The 10,007-nt window shown below is 40.1% G+C and overlaps 1 long non-coding RNA gene across 1 annotated transcript; it reads right to left on the bottom strand.

Annotated features, from left to right (window-relative positions):
• Window positions 1–4,741: 4,741 nt before the first annotated feature.
• Window positions 4,742–7,520, bottom strand: LOC124111167. Its single transcript, XR_006857396.2, has 3 exons — window positions 7,464–7,520; window positions 6,305–6,370; window positions 4,742–4,960 (listed from the first exon to the last, which is right to left on the bottom strand). It is a non-coding gene; the product is annotated as an uncharacterized LOC124111167 (long non-coding RNA).
• Between the last annotated feature and the right edge of the window lie 2,487 nt (window positions 7,521–10,007).

The raw sequence follows: 10,007 nt of genomic DNA, 5'->3' as shown, positions 1-10,007 counted from the left end.
GACAGCATCTTCAAGGTCGCTTTTTTACTGCTGCGGAAACTGCTCGACAGACAATGGGGACACACCAGCGACACATTAGTGCGGACACCGTGCGTCGACGATTGACGAGCAGACATCTCCACTGTCACAGGCAACACCGAGGACCCATTCTGACATAACGTCATCGCCGGGACCGTCTGCAGTGGACAACACAGCACCATCATTGGCGCAACCAGCAGTGGGGAAGAGTCCTCTTTCCAGACAAGAGCCGTTACTGTATCTCAACAGCAGATAGCAGAGAGAGAGAGTCTGGCGACGCCGTGGGGAACGATATTTGGATTTTTGTGTTGTTGAGAGAGATTCAAAGACGGCTAAATGACGTCCGACCAAGGCCGACAACTGCAGCTTATTGCGTCAGGCGTTCCTCAGAGTGTGGGCTCAAGTGCCTATGGCCTTCATCAATCGCCTCATCCATTCCATGTATCGACGTTGCACGGCAGTCATCAATGCACATGGCGGACACACGAGATACTGACTTGTGATACCATTTTCTCAGATACTAGTGTTGTGTTTCACTATAAGAACATTTGACACTTTAATTTCAACCTTGATAATCAGTTTTGCCAAGTTTCATCCTTTTTATATCTCTCAAAGTATGTTGACAGTGTTTGGACAAATCAGACTTCTCATATATCTATCCACGGTGACGTTTCTTTTGCGGTTCAGTATATTTATAGTAAGTAGTGGTACAGAATTGAAATTGTCATCGTTTGGCAATATTTGGCAATACGTTTGACCTGATTTTGAGCATGCTCTTAGATGTCTCGCAAATTGGGTTACGTTATTTCGTGATGTCATTTGTAGAAGGGGCGGTTGGGTAGCCTAGTGGCTAAAGCGTTCGCTCGTCACGCAAAAGGCACGGGTTCGTTTCCGGACAGGGGTACAATGTGTGAAGCCTATTTCTGGTGTCCCCCGCCGTGATATTGCTGGAATATTGCTAAAAGCTTTGTAAAACCATACTCACTCACTCACTCACTCATTGGTAGAAAGCATAAACTGAAAAAGAGGAAACGGAATTGGAATCAACCCATTCTTTCACAGCCAGCTGCCATACGCCTTTCTCACGCGACCCGCTACAAAAATCAAAACGATGCTCGGTTTACACTTGCAAAAATATGGCGCAACATTGCTGCTGGAATGATGGCCGTAAAGACAAAATGCTGTCCTTCCACAATATTATTATAAGCTCGGTAATATTGGATTGTCAACAGCCGTAGCGATGAGAGACCGTTTTTCAAGGTGTGTTAAACTTTTTCTTAGTCATGAAATCACATGTAAACAGGTGAAAAACGACATCTGTGTTCAACTGACCCATCACCTACTAAAGGCGTCTCTTCGCTGGTCATTGATGACCTGGGCTTAGATACAAAGTCAGGAATTAGAAGTGGTTTCTCTACCTCGTCCCGGTAGTGACGCTTTCTCCGGTTGTCCCATCTCTAACGATGTGGTTTGATCCAGGAAGTCTTTGAGGTGTACATCTGAGAAGCTGTTTAAAAGGTCATTCAACTGTTTTTATTGTGACAGGCGATGGCAGCGACTGTACTGGTTGCGGCGTTTTCAACGGTTTTATTGGGATGTTCTGCTGACCTACGGGCAATCTTAGTTCAGTAATGTAATCTTGTGACATTTTTCACAACGCAACTGGACTATCAATATCTTTGTTATTTAAAATCTGTACGGTCTTACTGTCACTGCACCACTGTCGTAAGTCGAACTGAACCTTTTATCATTTACGGACATTCTTCTTTGAGTGTTTTTAAACAAGTAAATACCCAAATTCTGAATAATGTGTAGTTTGCATGTTACGTTTGTTGCCTGTAATGTGTCTCTTGCAACACTATAAACAAATACCGCTTACAGATTCATCAGCAATTTGACAGTCTGGGCTGTCTCCCTTTGACTGTTAAATATGTCGACACCTAATACAGAATAAATAAATGAAAATAAGCTAGGTTTTATTTCTTAAATCATTTTCTTGATTTTGTATGGAATCAGAACGATGTCAACAGCCAACCACTGGAGCAATGAGGAATAAATGTTAACCATGTATTCCTCATTGCTCAAGTCATTGGCTATGTAGGTTTGCATGACACAAAGAGTACTAGGGCCCAAGTTGTCAACAACATTATTCGGTTCTTATGAACAGCAATGCCACAATAAGTTGCAGTCACACAATTCCTATTTGCTGTTCTATCGGTTGCTATAAATTTTATTTTATTTTATTTCAGAATGTTAAAGAGTCATACCTTCGGCGCTCTTCCCTAGACTTACAATTACTGAAATGTGTCACTTCTTGTGCTGCCATGTTCACTCGCGTACTTGTCTTTCTTTGCTCATGTTGCATTTACCCTTCTGCGACTGGACCGCCTCTGTAGTATTGTGGTAGAGCGTTCGCCTGGGGAGCGGAAGGTCCGGGGTTCGATCCCCGCCCGCGTTACACCAAAATACGTTGAAAGGTGGTACTTGTTGTAACCCTGTCTGGCGCTCGGCATTCACGGGCTAAAGTAAGGACTGGTTGGCTAAGCGTGAGTATACTGTGTGTGAGGGGGTATTCATGTTAAACTGCGGCATGGTATCGCAGTGTTCTAGCACTATAAATCGGTATTAGACCGGTCTAGTAAACGCAGCCACACCCATCCACGTTCATGAACGTCGCTATATAAGTGCAAAAATCTTGGACTCGACATTTAAACCCATTTCACCTCACCTACTGCGTCTGATCACTTGGGCAGATATTTCTGAAGCAGTGTTTGCGCTGTTCACGGCCTTCATTCGACAAGATTTTTCTGGAGTCCGATCGGCAGGATCTTGGGGCAGTGACGTAGTTCCACATGTCTAGGTGTGAAACATTGTCATAATTATATCCCCAAAGTCAATCCCAAACGAGTTAATCTCCTTAAGAAATTACCTTTGAACTGGCGACCTGCTCTACAAGCACGGTAACATTGTTTTGCTTTGGTGAGCATTATAATGGGAGAAGACGACAGCTCTGTTTAACAACAACCAATGTATTTAACATCTTGAATTGATAACAAGGTCGTTTCCCGTAAAATGCAGGGCTACTCGCATTAATTTTATAACACATTTTAGACAAAGTTGTTTGTTGCAGAATGGTGGGGTTTGTACGAGATGGGTTTACTCTTAACATCGTAGGATCGGGTTTTGAAGCCCATTTCTGGAGTTCCCCGCCGTGACATTGAGGGAATATTACTAAACTATGCTCACAAACTCTCTGATATGTTTCAATGCATTCCGTTGAATGAGTCATGGCATACATGTATGTCGTTTTATCTTCTCTTGCGCTGGGTATTTATACGTGTTTGAATCATTCGGTTCAGATATTGCTTTTAACTATTGTCCAAACGCATTTTTATCGTGAACTGTCCTTTGGACATCTGTGCGAGTTTTAACAATGTGTACAGCATTATATTGTCACATCAAATTCTTAATGTTTGTGATTTAATTACAGTCACACAAGCTCAGGATTCCTCTGCAACGTCATATCCAATACACCGTGTTCGTTAACGTGTGTCACCGTACACCTATTACGTAGGTGTACACTGGCGGTCATTCTACCAGCCATACTGTGACAGAAAATATCATGTGAATAAGTTGTGTTTAGAAGTGAAAATATATGTACAGTTATTGTGTTAAATCTATTATCCATTACCCCAATTCATGTATGTAAAATAAAACAAAGACCCTTATGTCAGTCAGGATTTGTTGCTCACTTTTATTTCTACGCATTATAATTACTGGTAATGAGTTTTTGACGGGTGCCACCTGTGGAGTAAAATACACTCACACTTTCGAGAACACCTGGTGTCATCATTATTTGAAGGTGATTCATAAACACATGCTTATGATGTAGTTTGAATCGTATAATGGACTCTCCTGTTAGCAGATGTTTCTTCAATGAGGGAAAGGATTTTGTCGCTCTCGGTTTCAAATGTGTCTCAATTTATTTTACATTCAGAATGACCGCCTCCATGGTCTAGTGCATAGAGTATTAGTTTGGAGAGTGGAAGCTTGGTGGCTCTATCCCTGGCTGCGTCGGACCCGTGAAGATTCCGGGATGGATTAGGGCTTCAGCAACCCATGCTTGCCGTAAAAGGTGACTATGCTTGTCGTGAAAGGCGACTAACGGGATCGGGTGGTCAGGTTCGCTGACTTGGTTGATGCATGTCATCGATCCCAATTGCGTGGATCGATGCTCATGATATTAATCACTGGATTTTCTGGTCCAGACTCGATTATTTACAGACCGTCGTCATATAGCTGTAATATTGCTGAATGCGGCGTTAAACAACAACCAACCAACCAACCTGGCTGCGTCATACCAGAAGAGGTTAAATAATGAACAACAAGCTCAACAAGTACTTGTGTCCTGGCTGGGTATCCATGTTAAACTGCGGCATGGAAACTCAGTGGGCCAGCACTATGAGACTAGCATTTGTCCGGACTGATACAAGCACACACGCACCCACACACACATATACACATGCATGCGTATCGCAGTAGAAGTGCAAACATTATGAACGCTACAGCAAGCCCTATTTCACAACTTCAAATTTCTTTCTAGTTTACACTACAGTATGTGTTTACAACATTCTCTCAATGTCGGCTCTATTAGTAACAAACAGGGACATATATTTATTCTTATAAAGCTTTGAATCAAAATATGTAGACATCAGAACTAGGGTATCAGAAGAGAGATTTTATTGCTCATTTTGTATTGCTGCACATTAGAATGAAGGTTCTGTCATTGAGCGCATTATCATCTCCGCGTCATATCATTGCTTGTAATGGTATTGTACTTCTCGCCTTTTCATCGACAACTCTGGTGGACCCAAGCTCAAACCCGACAGCGGCTGATAATGTAATCCTGACCTTGTCAGCCTTGTCAACTTTTTACTTCTTACTGTGTGTTATGTAAAAATGAAAGCATAGTTATATGTCATGTATCATCGGAAGTATTTACCCAACACAATCATGTTACTTGAAGTACAAAATATGAAAAAATATGCAGAAGGCAGGCTAGTTTGGTGTATGTCAATGACGGGAAATTGTTGCTTTGTATATGTAGGCATAATGGCAAGACAATACATGACATTAACAAAGATAATAAATGGTATATTTAGGGTGAGGCACAATTTCTAACGAGGTGCTTATGACTTAATGGACAGATTAATTAGTTTGTCATCAGGGGTACTGAATTAGCATAACCGATGTGAACACGTTTGGACGGGTCACAGTGTGACACTTACACTATTTTCTTAAATTATTTCCTACTTTTGATTTATTTGCATTGAATGCTATACTATGATTAGGTTTGTGTCAACTTTAATCATTCTGTTATATTATATTGCTGTGAGTTCTTGTCAATCAACGAATTGTTACCTACACCTGACTGTATAATAATGTAAATCAAAAGGAAGGCACTTCAATGTTTTGTGCCCCACCCAACATCATTATTCATGCGTGACCACGTTTTGGTAACTGTATACAAATGTACGTCCTGTAGATATTCAGGTGGCCTGGTGATCCGAAGGGATTTGAGCTGTGCATGTATGTCAGATCATCGTTGTTTTGATGACGAGCAGATATCCTGCTCATTGTGTTAATGTTGCTCTGTTGTTTATATAATGTGTATTTAATGTTCACGGACAGTGATGCCGATGTTGTCCTTCATTTGCGGCTGGAGTTAATTCCCCTGAGACAGCCTAGCGTCAGACGCAAATATCGAGACCATGAGATAGAGTTAAGGGATAAATTAAGATTTACATAAAGCATAAACGTTATTTTTATGGGCAGTTAATTATCGAACTTTGAGACCATCAGATAGCGTCAAGGGATAGATTAAGATTCACGTGAAGCTTTAACGTTAAATTCTTTGGCTTCGACTGGCTTCCAGCAGTAAACTTATCGAACTGTGACCAATAAGTTGAAGGATTAAAAATGTAGTCGGCTAGTGTTTAGAATCAGCATTACTATTGATAAAATAAGCGAAGAATGGAATTGCCGCAGCTAGGAGTAGTACCCTTTGCTGGAATAGAGAAAGTGCGAGTCATATGATTGAGCATACTAGTTAAAGAAGGACTAGATAGATGATTGGGAATACATGTAGAGGAAGAGCTAGACAGTGGATGGGAATACCGGGAGAGAAAGGGGTTGACAGATGATTGGGAATACTTGTTCAGGAAGGGTTAGACAGGTGATTGGTAGGAGTGAACGGTTAATAAGGCAACTTTTTACTTTCGCTTACCTTCACGTATCAACATGGGACTTGACCAAGATTGTGCATCGACACATTCTGCAGTCAACAGAGTGACTGAAATGGAACAGAATCAAGCATAAAAGCAATACTAAATTTGGTGTCTAATGTAAGCGCATGTGTAATAGGCATTACAGTTAGCCACAGCCTATCACATCCCAAACACACATCAGCAAGTGTCCAAGAATTTATCTTTCAACATGAAGTAAACCAGAATTCTAAATGTTGATCATTGATGGAGAGTCTGGTGCTTTTCCACTCAGCTAAGTGAAATTGAATCACATGGAATACATAAAAGTGTAAACTAATGCATTACGATTCTACGAGTTTATATCCAATCTAATTCAGATTAAAGTCGTTAATGTGTTCTGATACGGGTGTTGTTAATTTGAGTTAAATTAAGCAAGAAAATAAGATTTAAGCTCAATTAAAATTCACGTTTCACATCTCTGGCCAAGTTGTACATACCACAAGATATTAACATGTGGTTTTTGCTGTTGGCCTGCCTGGTGCGTGGCATTTAGATGGTATAGCAAAGACTCTATATATTGTATGTGTCTGGGTGGGGTATCAATAACTCAGTAGGCTAGCACTGAAATGGTCCGGACTATTATAAGTAGCCACACGCACGTGTTTGCACGTTGCTATTTAAAGTGAAAAAATCATAAACGCAACGTCAAACCCCAGTTCTTCTCACACCACAAACGATGTGTGACAATGGCCAACATGCATGAAAATACCAACAAGAAGGGCATGCGCAGTATATGTGTTTATTTTCTACAAAAACATGCTGTAGTTTTCGTACTCTCATATAGAGAATACCTATCTGTATCTACCAAAGGTGGTATATATCCTTTTCAGCCTTTGTGGTAATGATCAAAAGTGTGCAAACAGTACCAACGTGGACAATACCGAGCCAATGCTTTACCTAATCCTCTAAACTAACATACTTCAATGCTCTGCAACCTGTAGATTTGAAAATGCGAAATTTAATTGTGTACCGAATGCAAAATTATTGTTACTTCGATTATCACTCGTTTAAGTGTGTTTCAAAACCACACAGACCAAAGCACATGCATGTACATTGTACACTGATACCCATATACTAGGCACTACACTGTGGAGTATAAACTCAAGTATAAGTACTTACCCAGAACCATAATAAGCAGCAGTTTCATGATCGTTAGCGAGATGTCCCAAACCAAATCTACAAGTGATTTTCTTGGTTCTAACCATGCACTTAAATACTTTTTTCACTAACAGAGAACACTTTATTTATTGTTTGCAGCTGGAGTTCAGATAGATTATAATTATTTTCATATAATTAGTATATTGTTTATCATAATCACATACCGATTCAGATTACGTGATAAAAAACAGCCCTATTTCATATTATCATATCGGATGAGAAAGTCATATGATCATGAAGTATGGTGGGGTAGCGGAGTAAAGCCCTGACTTGCCATTGGCCACGTGGGTACAATTGAAGCGCATTTCCAGTTCACCATGAGTCGGAGATATTGCAGAATATGCTACCCATGCACTCAGTAAGGATCATTGCGTATCTCTCCAGCTGTTTTAAAAGCAAATGGGGGCAGTCGGGTAGCCTAGTGGTTAAAGCGTTTGCTCGTCACGCCGAAGACCCGGGTTCGATTCCCGACATGGGTACAATGTGTGAAGCCCATTTCTGGTGTCCCCCGCCGTGATATTGCTGGAATATTCCTAAAAGCGGCGTAAAACCATGCTCAGGCAGTCAGTAAAAGCAAATGTCGGAACCATCTGTCATTGCAAAGTGGACAAAATGATAAATTCGAAATTGAGCAGTTCTACTTAAATACATCCATAATCTGATGTGTAGAAAGAGAGGGCTAATAAAAGACAACAGGGTGCAAAGATGATTGAACGGATGGAATAGCATGTTGGTATGTCAGAAGTGATTCTTCTCACAAGTATAAGTTGGAATGGAACACAATCAGTGAAGTCTCCACACATGTCAAACTGAGACCTTTTTTTTACATTAAACCTACAATATTGTTCTGCTTGAAATTCGTGCATAAAAAGGGTCTTCATTCTTACAGTTTTATACAATGCAAGTGTGAAACACATATGTTGCAAAATGACAGGGAAAATGATAGGTTATTTTAAAAAATCAATAAACCAATGATTGGCCAATTAGTTTGTGCACGGCCTGACAAATAAACTTCATTTGAGATAGTTGGGAGACATAATATGCAATATTAAAATGGAATATAATTAAGCAGATTCTTTTATACTGACATTTGAGAAATACTGATGGGGGAGTTTATTCGTTTGTCCATTATTTCGAAGCTTAGATTACCAACAGGAATTGAAATTCAGTGAAGCCATCCCATAAAATGCGTCAGTTATTGTCTTTAACACCATTACATTTACCATGAAAAACGGCTGTTTGGACAGATTGGGGATGTCGAATAACAGTATATACTTATATTACTCGAACGCATAGAAATAAATTGTCCACATAAAGAATGACTCTCCACATAATACATGTCGAAAATATTGACTAAGGGCTGAATGTTAGCTCATATCATGCGCTCATATCATGAAGATCCTGGCATTAACTCACTCTACTCACCAACCTGCATTATCCTGTAAGATGATGCCACCTGCTACACAATTTGTTCACATAGAATATAAACTGTGAACCCTCACCTGAAATGAATGTACTTGAAAGTGCATGAAAACTAAACTGACTGTACAAACTATCCTTCTAATAAACTGAAGATCGTCTCTCAACCTTTTTTTCACGACTACATTGTATGTTTATAAGTGAACTTCCAAACTATTGTTATTTCACTCTTCCCCCTTCGTACATGTATATGTAATCATCGCACGCGTATACATAAGCTATTACCAAAATTACGTTTTTGTGATCTTTTTGTGATTTTGCGATTTCTTGTGATCTGGAATCAATGCAAATAAAACCGAGGTATTGAAAAATAAACCCAATATTCTCAGTAAATGATATGATGTTAAATAAACTGTTACAGCTTCTGATTTCAAAGATCTTTAATGAGAATTGTTAATAATGGGATGGGTGATGAGAGTCGGAAAGCCCTAATTTACAATAATGCTCTGAGTGAATACATTTTGCCAAATGTATGACATGTACCACCTGCTGGAACTGGAATACATTATGTCCATGTTTTTGATGCACAAACTGGCAGTGGTTGGGCAGTGGTGAGCACAGGCATCACTATATTTGTACGATAATGTTTCCATGGTTGGTTTAGGAGAACGATTGACTTGTCTTTGCACGTGTTTGTGATCGGTGTGGCAGGATACGCCCACTTCTTTGCACCGCTTCGGCTTTCATCCCACATCAATCAGATACTCAGTGACATAACTGAAATACTGTTCAAAGTTATGTTTATTTATTATGTATATTGCGTGTGACTGCAACCCTCAAAATTATGTTGTTGTTGTTTCAAGCCACACTAAGCAATAAATAATTTTCGAGTCTGGACCAGACAACTTCCCAATTTGGAGACGATGACATGCATCAACCAAGTCAGCACGCCTGAGCACCAGAGTCAGTTTCCTAATGGCACGATCAAAGGTTTCCCCAAGAAAAACAGGTGTCTATGGATAATGTGCAGACCTGACTTGTGCACAGTTAGCCGATGTGTTGTGCAAGGAATTAACTTTACCAATC

The sequence above is a fragment of the Haliotis rufescens genome, unplaced genomic scaffold (assembly GCF_023055435.1).
Source record: "Haliotis rufescens isolate VD_foot unplaced genomic scaffold, xgHalRufe1.0.p SCAF_9, whole genome shotgun sequence".
In the NCBI taxonomy this organism is placed as follows: Eukaryota; Metazoa; Mollusca; class Gastropoda; order Lepetellida; family Haliotidae; genus Haliotis; species Haliotis rufescens.
Note: the sequence above shows the minus strand (reverse complement) of the source record. Positions and strands in the feature narration are given on the sequence as shown.